This window comes from Schistocerca piceifrons, chromosome 5 (genome assembly GCF_021461385.2).
Source record: "Schistocerca piceifrons isolate TAMUIC-IGC-003096 chromosome 5, iqSchPice1.1, whole genome shotgun sequence".
NCBI classification, from domain to species: domain Eukaryota; kingdom Metazoa; phylum Arthropoda; class Insecta; order Orthoptera; family Acrididae; genus Schistocerca; species Schistocerca piceifrons.
Genome location: NC_060142.1, coordinates 28128048 through 28143126, shown reverse-complemented (window position 1 = coordinate 28143126; position 15079 = coordinate 28128048). Strand labels below are relative to the sequence as shown.

At 38.5% G+C, this 15079-nt stretch overlaps 1 pseudogene; it reads left to right on the top strand.

Moving 5' to 3' along the window:
* Positions 1–1099: 1099 nt before the first annotated feature.
* Positions 1100–2116, top strand: LOC124798122 (annotated as a pseudogene).
* The last annotated feature ends 12963 nt before the right edge of the window (positions 2117–15079 follow it).

Genomic DNA, 15079 nt, shown 5'->3' with positions numbered 1-15079 from the left:
TGCGAGTTTCGTGTACATCACATTTATTGATTACTGATCCGTCGTGATCAATGGAGTTACTTTTATGAGACAGAATACCTGTGAGAATTATTTTCTATAACAAATGGATGACGTTACTATCATTATACATTTTTTTGTTGTAGTAAGACAGTATAGTCGCAACAGATCTGTAGAGAAGGGGAAGAAAACAGAAATTAATATCACACAGCAGCGAGACTTGACGTCCCTTACAAATACGTCACATGCTGACTTATACTAATCTATTATCGTGTAGTACGAAAATGAGGCAACCAGTCTGAAAATACTCGTAGTTTCAATGAATAACGGAAGTATATTTATAACGTACTCCTTGTATGTGGTATCTCTTTTACAAAGTAGGCACCTAATTTTCTGGAGAAGGATTCATTTCGTTTTCAAAACTAAAGCTCGTGCATACTCTCACTCACACACACACACACACACACACACACACACACACACACACACACACACACACACAGACACACACACGCACTCATGCTCACGCACAATCAAATTTATTTAAAAATTACATAAAGATTCTAACCTGCTGCGTTTTGTAGTATTTTAAAGGGGACTCAAAAATATGAAACCCCAGCAGCATATTTATCAATAATATAACGTAAATCAGCGTTTCTGTACGTGCAGAGACCGAAAGAATCCTCAACTTAATTGCTTCCCACATCTAATTGCTGTCAGGCGTCACAGAGTGGACAGAAAACCATCGGAAAACTAAGATTGATGACTCTGCATTTTACAAGCCTCACGTAGCGTGAGGTGACGACACTTGTAATTTTGTCCAGTCGACAAAATATAACATGCTTGGAGACTGCGAAAATAGTGACTCGCTGCCTAACAAGGTAAATATCCCAGATGTAAATAAATGGTCTTGATGATATGTGGTTTGTATGTAAACTGGCCCAGATATTGCAAAACATGTTTTTTCGGTTTTTGCCCATTTTCACTTAGGAGTAACAACACAACCCAAATTTAATTTGGTGCATGGTGAAGAAAAAAATGTGTGACCACATGGAACTGTGTGGGGTGGGAACTTGTCAAGTGAGGGAACTAGCATCCAGCCATGGCTGACTAAAAGTATTTTACCACAACAAAAAAGGGTGAAATATTTGAACTGAAATCTGAACTTAACAATGATAAGAAAGAGAAGAAGCGGGAAGCTGTTAAAAAAGTTATTGCTTCGATGACAGTAGGAAAAGATGTTTCTGCTTTATTTCCTGATGTCGTTAATTGTATGCAGACTGACAATCTCGAACTGAAGAAACTAGTGTATTTATATTTGATGAACTACGCGAAGAGTCAGCCTGACATGGCAATAATGGCTGTAAACACTTTTGTAAAGGGTTGTGAAGATCCAAATCCTTTAATCCGTGCCCTGGCTGTTCGAACAATGGGCTGCATTAGAGTTGACAAAATAACTGAATATCTTTGTGAGCCTTTGAGTAAGTGCCTCAAAGATGAAGATCCATATGTTAGAAAAACTGCTGCTGTGTGTGTTGCCAAACTGTATGATATCAATGCCCAGTTGGTTGAAGACCAGGGATTTCTTGATCAGCTGAAAGATCTTCTTTCTGACTCCAATCCTATGGTGATTGCTAATGCTGTGGCTGCTCTCTCTGAAATAAATGAAGCAAGTGCAAGTGGCTCTCCACTCATTGAAATGAATGCATAAACCATAAACAAACTATTAACAGCTCTTGATGAATGTACAGAGTGGGGCCAAGTCTTCATTCTAGATTCTCTTGCCAATTACAGTCCAACGGATGATAGGGAAGCCCAAAGCGTCTGTGAGTGGATCACTCCTCGTTTGGCCCATGCAAATACTGCAGTTGTCTTGTCTGCAGTGAAGGTATTAATGAAATTTATGGAGATGCTTCCATCAGATTCTGATTTTGTGTCAACACTCTCAAAGAAGCTAGCTCCTCCACTTGTGACACTGCTTTCGTCGGAACCAGAGGTCCAGTATGTTGCACTTAGAAATATCAACCTCATTGTACAGAAACGTCCTGATATATTAAAACATGAAATGAAAGTGTTCTTTGTGAAGTACAATGACCCAATATATGTTAAGCTGGTATAAACTGAACATTTCTACAAAATATCCCACCACTATCAATAAATTTGGAGAAATTAAAATTTCCGTTACATCGTCTATCAGAGACATTCTCTTTCCTTATCCATCCACATGTAGTAAAGCTGCATCCTGGAACGCGATTTTTATGAAATATGTTACACAAAAGTGCTGTAGGAGTATTTTCAACATATCTAATTGAAATACGTTCATGTTCATTATGCTTCTAATTCTTTGCTTTATGTAGCTTCTCTTTATGTTTCCAAATGATATTTTACTTTGAAAATTCATGATTTTTAGTCTTTGTCTACCATTTCACACATGTGTAAGATATCAACTGAAAATAATTGGTAACTCTTTCTGATAATGCCAAATCATTACAATAATGATAACGTGCAAGGAAAAGCTTGACACATTTTTTCTTTTGTCAGATATCTTTTAATGTGATCAGACGTTGGTTTATCAAATTTCGATGGTGTAACTAAAACATTTGGGGCTTCATGCAAGAGGTTCTCGAATCTTCGCTGCAAACTCTCCATTAGTTTCTTTTAAAGGAATGGACAGAGGATAATCCGTTGTCAGACCGCAGAGTCTCTAAGATGAATCGTAAAACTTTGAGTAACTGATGACAATGATTGCAAAATGGATGTTTTTTTAACCCTTAGTAACACAGTATATACCTAAAATTATAAAATGAAATTTTCCAGATAATTTTTGTCGCTTACATAGTTTCTAGTTATAAGCTCTGTTATTCTCTGTTTAAAATTGAATAGTGATTTCGGGCTTGCCTTGAAATACATTAACTTTACTTTTCTGGTCAATTGCAACGCCCGCGTTTGAAGATGAATGTTATGACGATCAGTTGATAATCGATAACCTAATATTTTTTGTAAAAGTGCTTCATCTTACCTCAGAGCCATTGAATAACACACTTTTCCCAGCGAGAAAGCTGTACCACTCCACTAACTTGAGGTAATTACGCTTCAAGGATGAAGGGAACTCTGTGTCTTTGACAACTTTCGGTTTTCTTACTGAAACACTTTCGCCATCTGAACAGTTAAATCACATACGATACGATTTCAACGGTTACCGTTAAAAACGGTAAGAGTAACAAACTAACGCTAAAGAGCTTAATTCCTAAACGAACGTGAGTAATGTATAATTTTACACGTATACAAAATAAATTCTCCGATCCTTGCTACGAATGTCACTTGCTACGTATAACTTCTCTCTCCGAACGTTTATAGCGTGGTCGAATATCATAGTTCTCGTGACCTGGCATTTTTTGTTTTATTTTTTTAATTTCTGGCTGGTTACCCTTCCTGTGGCTGCAGCCATAAGTTAAACGTAACGGTTGAAAGCTGTGTTTGTCGCCTGTCTGCGAATGTTGCAAACGCTGATCTGTATACCTTTGTTTTGCAGCTGTTTGTGAATGGTGTCTTTTATGAGCTGTAGATTGGAGATCAGCCCAGCATTCGCCCAAACGAGCTTGAGAAACGGCATAAAAGCCACACTCAGCCTTACTGGTGAACCAGACAAGTAGTCGTGAGTCCAATATTTGCACTACATTCGTGTCTGGTCAACCTCCCTGCCTCGCCAGCTAGCTCACAGCATGTTAGTCTATAGGAGCATGTCTGTAATCCTGCTAATGCTGATTTCTCATAACACTCACGTATGAGTAGTGCCAGACCACCATTTCTTTCCGATATTCTTATTCAGATTCTGTTTTTACAGTATGCTATGATTTCTTAGATCAGTGATATAAAAAAAATTATTTAGTGTCTGCCTCTATTCTTCTTAAGATGTAATCAATGCCAAAATACTATTTTAATTTGCTTTAGGGTATCAGTTAATTTGACACTTGAGTCGTCACCAATCCTGTGTTAAAAAGACCCTCAGCATTTTTAAATTTGGCAGAGATTCAAGGAAATATCAAACAAAAGAAAATCCACGATAGAATAATACTGAAAAGCCTCAAAGGATCTAGATCCTTAATATATTCATCCTGTGCTGATGCAGATTCACAAGGAAGTAATGGTTCTACGGATTTGTTTTTACATTTTACATCAAAATATATTCACTAATTCACATACTTCTCTTTCTTGTGTTCCAGTACCTATAACTCAACTGCGATAAGTACATTCCAAGATTTTTCATGCTTCCTACTATGTATGATATTAAAACATTATCTTTGAACTGGTACGCTTTGTGAGAGGTAATGTCTAGCATACTAATATGTTATTTGTTTACGTTATTTTGTACTACGCATTATTTATTAAGCGCAACACTACAATTACATCTGTGGAATTCAAAGTCAGGCTGGCTAGCAACGGATAATTCAGGCCTTAACTCAAAGGTTTTCACTACCATTATGGTGACTGATGTTTTGTCCTTCAAGCCAGATAACTATACTACATTTTCCTATCTCACTCTACTTCTGAAGGAATCCGTGTTTATGGAATACACAGACAGCTCGTATGTAACACTCAGAAGGCATCATTTTGGTACTGCATTCCGTTGAAAAAATTTGAGTTTGTCAACGTTTACGACGACAGGCAGAGCTTACCCACCAAATGTACGACACCTGACACAGCTTTCTCTCCTGAAACCACAGTAGGGGTCATTTGACACTGTCCCCTAAACAGCTGCAAACTTTTCGTGAAAAATTGACTAAAATCCACAGCATTTAACGAGGCACTTAATAATCCGTTTTTGCTAGTAATAAATAAAAATTTACTTAAATGGGTTTTTCTCACTGAAAAAATCTGTTAATGAAAGTTTGGAATAATACTCAAAGGAAGTCGTTTGGCAGTCACGGACAATAACTTGGATTCAATTTGAATTTTTGATGCAAGGACCTAAATCATCAACAACTGTTGCGGTTCTGCTATTACAGGTGCACATCTGTAACTCAAAATATTCTATTCTCTTGTATGAAAAATACCTTTCCGATTACACCTAATGGTAATTTATGACTTTCCACAGTCTTCATTTTTGAAACGCTTTGGCTCCACAACAGTTTAACTGATAACAATATCCAGTCTTCAGAACCCTTGATACATTATTTAAATGTGAGACCTGTTAGGACCGTTATATGTATTTTGGGGCGTTAGTGGGGGAGGGTTAATAAGTGCTGTTTTTGATTTTGTTGTTTCGTATTACAGGGACATGGGTGACATTTAATAACTAAAATGAGTAAGCATATCTACACAACAGATGGAACAGGATCTGTAGACACAATTATTTAGAATCGTTTAGTTACTGATCAAATATTCTGATTCTGTAAATTACGGGTGTAAACACACACATCAAAATATCAATTTCACATCAGATTCAGACACAACAATTTAGTCTTTGATATATAACAACATTACTGCGCCTAGTATATATGAATTTTCATTTATATCATTGTCCTACTCACCGCTGCTTGCATAGCTAAAGCTCCTGCAGTAGGTTACCTCTGCCACTGGTGTGTTGACGGCTCCTCCGTGCAGTCCCTCCGTCCACCTGCAGCGGTCCTGGGCGCTCCCGAAGTGCTTCAGCACCCACGCTGACACCATCTCGTGCTTCTCCTTCGAGTACGTCTCCTGCAACAGAAAGACACGGTTAGATTAATTCAGGATTACTTTCCCCGTCAATGAAACATATACCTATTAAAACAAAGATTAGTCAGTATTTGTATTCCAAAGAAAACCGATTTTCCGATCTTCTGTTATTCATCACGTCTACAATTCCGTCCTGCAACAGATGAAGACACTGCAGTCAGTATAGGGTTGAATGTTAGATCATTGTTGTAAATGGTGGCGTGAACGAAGAACGGACAGAGAATGCGAGCTACATGGGGTTGGACTCTCAAGGGTGATGGAGAGGGATAAATATATCAATCCAACGCATGAAACCCTCGTCCAGAAGCGACAGAGTCTAAATCTGCAAGCGAAAATAGTTTTGATACCTCTGACAGTATATCACTTCTACTGCAAATTCTTTGCTTGTTGTCTTTTTGATTAGGTAGTGTGAACCAAAACAACAAAAATATCCAGCAAACAACGGCTCTAAAACGCATACCTAATGAGCTATCAGTTGTTGTTCACTAGAAGAAATGTATTTCACAGTAGCAAAAGTTAACAACTGCTCATAGCTCTGCGGGTATGCACGTTAGAGTCCATATTTAATGAACCAATTTTGCTTTTTTCGATCAATTCTAGCTCTTCCCCAACGAAGGGCCTGCAGTAGGAGGGCGACTGCCAGACACACCAGAGCAATTTGCGCTTATAACTTTCAATTGAGCCGTTTCCTGACCATTACCGCTTTCGTTACGTTGACACATTTACCTTCTTCTATCAATCTTGAGACTTTGTAGTATCACAATGGATTTACACTGTAGACTGTTTCATCTTCCAGTTAAAACACTACCAATAAGTACAGTTTGTATACCGCTTGACAACAAAATTATGGACTTTGTTTGTGTTTCAACAATTCATACACTAGGATCTGCGCTTCCAAATGCTAATATATGAAGATTTCAATGAGAAACAATGTATGTTTATTTTAACGCATCATCTTGTATCTGTAACTAATCGAAATGGTCAGTACTCACACACACTTTCATTAATGTATCTACAACGTGTGTATCAAGACGTCAGGTAAAGAGAGAAGTGCATGACAATTGCGAAATTTTATGTTCGTTACGACTCGTTCATTATCGTTTGACGACTGTTCTGTATGTATCAACGTGCAACATAGAGATATAAAGACAGGAGTGTTTCAGATTGTATCCTAGTATGTAACATCCCAGTCCTTCGTTATATGCAGGAAATCCCAACGTATAATGCAACTTCTTGTGTTCTAAAAATGTAGCATTTCTGGTTGACATATTTATAAGAACACATCAATTTGGATGTTACCAGCCAACAGCTTACGAAGTTACAATTTGACCTGTGTGTTACCCATAGGGTTTAATGTAGACAACTGGTTTCTTGGTTTCGAAAAACGTAGTGGTGATTGCAGTAGTTTACAACCAAGAAAAATCTCCAAAAACAGAGGACAGAACTGGGAAACTGAAACCATTTTATTTCTGATTAGAGACGAAGATGCCCCAGCAGGAATTATCAGGTCATATTCTTAAGCATGTGTAAAAGGACAGATTCGATGATATTCCTGACGAGTGTTACAGGTAAACTGCAAATGGTGAGATGGTGAAATGTACTGAGTTACAAAAACAAGGCTATAAAAATTTTGTCTGAGAAAATGTCATATTCGGTAAAAATAAATTAAAATTTACTCCTATTCCCCAGTTGCAAACAAGTATTTACACAAGCTGACCTTAATTCCAGCCATATTCCAATCAGGAAAACGTCCCTAAATATTTCCAGATGGGCAACCATCTGATCACTATCATATCAGCTGCCATTTGACTGGGAAGATCTGGGCTGTGGATCCTACATCAAACTATCCACATTGCTCTCTGTAGAAAAGAATGAAATGTATAAAAGGATAATAATATTAAATTTTCACTTTGTACCATTCCCTTAATTGCGTAGTATCATTTCTTTTATGGGTAGAGCCAAGGTTACATTGTGTCTCATGGATTATACTGCATACACAGACTGAGTTACTATTTACTGCTAGTCTTATTTAAATTAAGCTTCGCTAGGCTTGTGTTGTGATATGTACAATAAACTGAATATCACAATTTTCCTTCAGGTGAAAGGATACCAAGTATCATAACTGAGTTAACTACCAATCAAACTAATAAAACGGCTATTGGACAAGTAGTAGCATTTTCATGTCTTTACAATGGTTTAGTAAGTTTTGTACATGTTTCTTTCAATACATACCAGGATTTTGTTGGCAGGGCTCTGTTCCTTAGCCTGACTGCCAGGTGTCGGCGCTCCTTCAGGATGAACTCTGAAATTAATGAAATATTTTTTGTTTTATTTATTCATAGATTTAACATACTTTTTAGAAAAATTATTCCAACCAGAAATTACACATGTTGCTGCCATGCTAAACTGTTATACAACTATGTTTACTTTAATTTGATTAAAACATGTACATGATTATCTCACTTAAATAACCCTAACTCATTGATACTTGAGTAACTTGAACTTGATTGAGCTATTTCTCTACAATCAGAATTCTGAATAATGAGAAGTAGTACTACAGTCGCTGCACACAGCTTAAGTACATAAATTTGGATAAGCCCAAACACCCCTTCCCCAATCTCTCCAATCGTAGAGGTCACTGTGTGGGGCAGTAATTACAGCATATTCACGAATTCAGCTGCGCTACACGGCAAGTTCCACGCTGAAGAATTCTGTACACACGGCACGTCAGGCCTGACTCACCTGCTGGTCCTCCTGGACCTGCGGCCTCGTGGCAGCCTAATGCAGAGGCAGCAGGCCAGCAGCCGCCGCAGCAGGCTGCGGCTGGTCTCGGCCTCCCTCACCTCCCCCTCCCCCTCCTCTTCACCACCCTCTGCCTCAACCACATCCCGGCGCTGCTGCGGCGGCTGCTGTCGGGCTGCTTCGCCTCCACCTCGCCTCTCTTGCACCTTACCTGCTGCCACGTTTGGTATTACATATGTGAGCGCGGGTCTCGGGGACGGCTCAGACTGCACGTCATGGCGGTAGCAGTGGCCTGTAAAATAAAAGTCTAAACAACATCTACCTGCAAAAGCTCACAGTCATCGACGACTACAGACTAAAAATGTGTCACCATTGCAGTATGTACATAGACATCTATAATTCTTAATCTTATTGCCGTTGCATGCCTGAAAAGGTGAATACATCTTCTTGTACCTACTGCTATCCAGCGTTGTTCACACAGTTGGTGGACAAATGATAATGAAGTTGTTACCATCTGTAAACAGAAATTTATTTGACATGATCAAAATAATTATGGAGTAATCCAGTGACCATCTCAGAGGACTGTGTACTGCCCATTAGCAGTACAGTATTTAGTGTAAATATGACAGACACTACTGTGGTTCTAAAACGGAGAGTTATAAAGATCTCCTCAGCGTTTTCTCTCACTCTGTTACTACCACATGGATCTAGTTGAAAGTTCCATCAGGAAGGAGTACACTCACTGACAGACGCAATTCGTTGACTTTGTCCTAGGTACTCAGCTATCAGGCTAATGAAGAGAACATGACTCGTCTCCACAGAACACAAAAAGGTACTCACGGTATTTGAACAAGACCTCCACGTCTTGCTCCTGTACAGGCCGTAGAGGTGGAACGGCCCTACACTCCGCATCAGCGCTCATCACCTGTAACAGAGATACAGAATGCAATGAGTAATGGGTATTACGCTAAATTGCAAGACACGGAATTTTATGAATAGCAGTAAATGTTTGCAAGACCCTCAGCATATCTTTTGATCGATATTCAATTCAGTAATTACTCCAATTAAGTGATATTAGGACAAAACGACATGTAATGTTGTTAATGTAAAAAAAGTAAGAACGCCAGCTTGCGTAAATGTACTAAGTAATTATTTTTGCTACAGTTCGTAGATCATAACGATAGCATCCGTGTAGGGCATGGCGGAAGAATGGACCTACATTCGGCAGTAGTACATAGGACCTGGAACAGAGATACAGAATGCAATAAGTGTGGGGTATTATGCTACACTAAAAGCGACGGTATTTTCTCAATAGTAGTCAACGTATTGTAAGACTTACATCAAAATTTTTGTCAACGTTCATTTCAATAATTATTATAAAAAAGTATTTCATCTCGTTCCATCATTAATAAGAACAAGATAAAGCGTGCTTGCACCGATGTACTAAGAAAAACTTTTAACATTATTCTGTAAATTACGTATAAAGCATTTCGAATGAATATTAGTGATATATCTAGTTATGTACCTACCTCCTATCAGTTTGCTAAATAATAACACGGAAATGATTTTCTGAAGTGACGCTATATATTTTTATTTCTGTGCCAGCAGAGCAGCAAATTATGTATATGTGTCCAAGGTACATAAAGAACCGCAGCAGGACGACAAAACTATGCGAAGAGTCACGTGTAAATTGCGGTCGAGTACTTAAATGCGGTTTGCAAAGCCAAAAGTGTAGTAGGAGGCTTCTCTTTACTCGAACTATTGTACGGACAAGAATTACAAAAAAAAAAAAAAAAAAAGTCGAACGTATGAATTAAATTCTTCCGCTTTTCTAACCGTGTTGTTTTGTAACATTACCATACAACGCAATTGAAGACAGAGAATTTTTTTACTGAATGTGATCTGCAGATGAAGAGGCCGATACACAGGGAGATGCTCAGTGGCCGTGCTGGTCTTTCGCTGTGTTACAAGTTAAATGGCTAGAACAAAAATAATATGAAATAACGTGTCATACGCTGTTATTTGCAATAATCGACATTTCTTGTCACCTTCGTTGAACTTTCTTGCGCTTAAAGCTACAAAAGTATTTCAAAATTCAAACGAATTCAACGTTTCCAATCGAGATTTATTTATCAGCACCATTTTGTAAGGTGCGTGACAAAGTTTGCGAGTTTCTTTCCCATGCTACCTGAAAAGAAATTTTCTTTTCAATAAACCAAATTGCAATGGACAGTGTGTTGATAGGATGATCTATGATGAACATCAACAAAAGCAAAACGAAGGTAATGGAATTTAGTCAAATTACATCAGGTGATGGTGACGGAATTAGATTAAGAAATGAGACACTTAAAGCAGTAGATGAGTTGTGCTATTTGGGGAGTAAAATAAAAGATAATATTCGATGTAGAGAGGATACAAAATGTAGACTGGCAATGACAAGGAATGTGTTTCTGAAGATGAGAAATTCGTTAACAACGGGTATAAGTTTAAGTGACAGGAAGTCTGTTATCAAAGTATTTGCATGGAGTGTAGCCATGGATGGAAGTGAAACATGCACGATAAACCGTTTAGTCAGGAAGAGAATAGAAGCTTTTGAAATGTGATGCTACAGAAGAATGCTGAAGATTAGGAGGGTGAATCACCTAACTATTGAGGAGATATTGAATATAGTTTGGGAGAAGAGAAATTTGTCGCACAACCCGACCAGAAGAAGGGATCGTTTGGTCGGACAAATTCTGAGGCACCAAGGAAGCACCAATTTCATACTGGAGAGAAGCATGAGGAGTAAAAATCGTAGAGGAAGTCCAAAACATGAGTACAATAAGCACATTCAGAAGAATGTAGGTTGCAGTGGTTACTTCGAGATGAAGAGACTTGCACAGGATAGGGTAGCATGGAGAGCTGCATCAAAACAGTTTTAGGACGGTAGACCACATCAACTACAATAAACAAACATTTTAACTACTTAGCTTAGCATTCCGTCAAACAATTTAATATTTACAATACACCATACAGAGACTCACTATCTGCTTCCAACAATTCGTTGTTCGCTGTCTAGCTGAATATAGAAGTTGCATGCTGATGGAAATGTAATCACCTTTTACAAAGATATGTGGAAACTTTGTATCAAACTATGGCTGTTGTCAATATCAAGTCGACGTTAAGAATCGTATTATGTAGAAATTGATAGTGAGAAAACGAGACACTTAAGTTGAATGTCACTCCGCACATAAATATGAATCATTATTCGAGTCACGATAATACACCCAAACCCATCATTTGCTGGCAAGAAAAGAAGACACAGATCCCGGTAAGGCGGCGGAACTTGAGAGCGATTTCGTCGAGGCACAATAAATTATCAATGTTGGCTCGGAAGACCTTTAGAGTTACTGTCTTTTTAGTTCGGTTAACTCAATAGTAAATACGAAATTGTTGAATGACGATCAGGGAGAAGGCGAACTCGCACTACCTCCCATACACACTTTCAATCCAGACACACAACATTGATTCTGAACACAAGAAGAGAGGCTTAGTGTAGCAAGCGCGCTTTAGCAACATTGTATTGGTTTTGTAATAAATAATATTGCAGCCTAAAACGGCGAATGTCGTTAAGTCTATAGCAACCCGAATTGAGTTTTATTGTGTGCGAAACGACGCGAACCTTTATAGTTCCGTAACTTCCAACACACGTAATTACTGAAGCTACGCACTTGATGTACTACAGCATGGGTCATGTTCTTTACCTTTCCATCCCTACGCAAGTGCAGATATTACTCCTGCTACTTCACGTCTGGAACAGCAGCTGGAACACTGCTGGTTCGCTCAGCCCATGTGAAGCAATGGATGAGAGGTGTTTCAGCAGCTACATACTTAGCGATCGTCACATGTAATCAACTGATTTATGTTCGTGTTCGCAACTGCGAATAAATCCCGTATAATAATATTTCTGTTTTCAAATGAAAGTCATGTTGTATTATAGCGATGTTAGGAAAGGCTAGGCGTCTTTATAAGAACGCAAGCATATGACTTTATGATGGCTCTTTTCACAACTATTGGATAGCAGTTACGAGAGGTGTATTTCTCTGATATACTTTACACTCGACTGCTACCTAAATTCATGATTCTTCGTGGTAGGTGAAGTAGAACTGCAGCGATAAAACTTCGGAGGTTTGACAGGGACGTTTTTTCATCATTTTGGCATGTGTGACTCACGGGCTCTAGTTGCTTTTTACCGAGCAATTGCATTTCGTTTGGTTTCTTATTCCCGTTTCTGTTAGTATCTGTATTGTACGGAAATTATATGCGCAACATTGCAAGTGTCCACTGTATGTGCTGTGTGTCTTGTTTGCAAACAAGTTTGTACCATTTATCCATCGTACTTTCTGTTGATAACAACAAGCCCGCTAGACTCTTCGTCCTCAATGTTGTATTCAGTAGGGTTCATTAAGTTTCTGCCTGGGTTTAGTTTCGCGACCGTGCCACAGTGACAGACAGCAGTGCGGATAAGTTTACTGACGAAGAACAGGCCGACTTTCCTCTCGTGTCTGGGCTGACTGCGTGCGGTGGCAGACTGCCACGACTTCGTGCTGACTGTTCCCGCAGCCGCAGAAAAACACATCACTCTACTCTAGCACTGTCCGAGGGTTTTTGCGCTACGCTGTTTTGTTTCGAAACGTTTGTTGATTGCGTATCACAGGGTGTTTTACTGTTGTGAAGATCCTTTCAAAGAAATATACGTAAATGTGGTAAAAAGTTGAATAAATCATCATTACATTATTATTCTATAACGAGGGGTTGGTGACCACGAAACCTTTATACTGAAATACTCATAAACGGCCCACAAGTACTTCATGAGTTCGGGTTCGCCCTGAATTTTGGGCCTCATGCCCTGACTGCTTTACCTTGTACAGAGATAATACAAGGCACTGCTGACAAGAAAGTAAAATATATTCACAATGTCTCGTTAGACAGCATCACCTGTACAAAGATTTGTTTGTAATTTTGTGAGTTACCTTAGTTCATGTTGTTGAGTACAAGTCATCGCTCCACAGGTTGACTGAAACCTTAACTGTCATTATTACACACGCGATGAAAGATACTAAAATCGATACTGTGTGATGCGAAACTAATAGCCGGTAATGCGATAAACACGTAGACATCACTGTAAACGCAGTTGGTGATTTGTGAATCTACCTTACGTATTCGCTTACTACCCCCAAACTAGTCTCCAAGGTAACTCGAATCATTCCATGTTACTACTTTGTTAAATCGTTGAGCTTTCCTTAGCAACATCAACATTTCTTGAAGGTGGACACACAAGTTTAAGGTCATGGGACAAAGGTGTCTGCTGTAATGATTAGTGTTTCGGCGCTACATATATTTACGATCTAAACCGCTAAATAAATATATAAATTTAGCGACGCAGACGGTGTTTTCCATCATGATACAGCGGTTACGGTTATCCTACGACATTAGGCTATGACTTGTATAATGCAATATAATTGTCACGAAATCGTGGAACTACAAGTAACATTAGACACCCGAAATGCACGGAAAAAAATCCTAATTTTTATTGACTGCATGAAATTCGCTAATGACGATGAAGCTACAGTGAGGAAGACTGCTTTCTAGGCCAATCTGCAACAAATCTGCAACATATTTGCATAGATGTAAGGGAGATAACAATGGTGGGAACTCTTCTGGGCAAGAACAGAAAGCAGGAGAAGACGTACATACGCAGATACTCGCCTTGCGAATTTCAGATGAAGATATTAGCTCTGTCCGAGGTAAAAGAGGATAGGGTTAAGATGGTTATGAGTTTCAACTGAACATATACTGTCATGCCTATTACATCTAAATACGCGGTATTGCAGATAATTACTCATTAATTTTCACGTATATGAAACAAAAAAGACAAAAATTCCCATTATCATCACAAGTAATACACAACTGTTATAAACACAGAATGAAATGCATCTTTTGTGATGATTTGTTCCTTGTACATAAAACAGCTGTTTTATAAAGAATTTTGACTTATTTTCATAGTCTACATCATTGGCGCCGTAACTCTTAAGAAAGTTAATTCACGCAAAGTAGACAACGCCCAGTTCATGTAGAACAGATACTGACAGATAACCATGAAATACAATACGAATGGGAAAAGAGTTAATGGAGGAATTCAGAAAATACTGAAATGATTCTGTGTGTTAAGTCTGGAACGGCCAAGAGCCTAATTCTTCAAAGGAAGATGATGATGTGGTGTGTATCCATTGGCGTAACGCATTTTTGTTTAATCGTTATTGGGTAGAGGGGATGGTGAGATCGCATTCCTGACTATGGTTAAAAGTTAATGTTAAGTTTGTGCTCGTGTGTACCCAACCAATTACGTTCAGACTTGATCGGATGGCCCATTTTTGGATGTATCATCTTCTTTACTGTCTATGAAACTGAGGTTGAGAAATAGTTTTCGTGTTTCATTTACTCCTTACTCATACTTGTTGCGAAAATTGTAACATTACTGATGTTAGGCAAATGACATTACAACCAATGTCTGCTGATACAAACATGAACAACGATTACAAGTTAACTACATATGCAACGCTAGTTTGACATGTGAGATGCACAA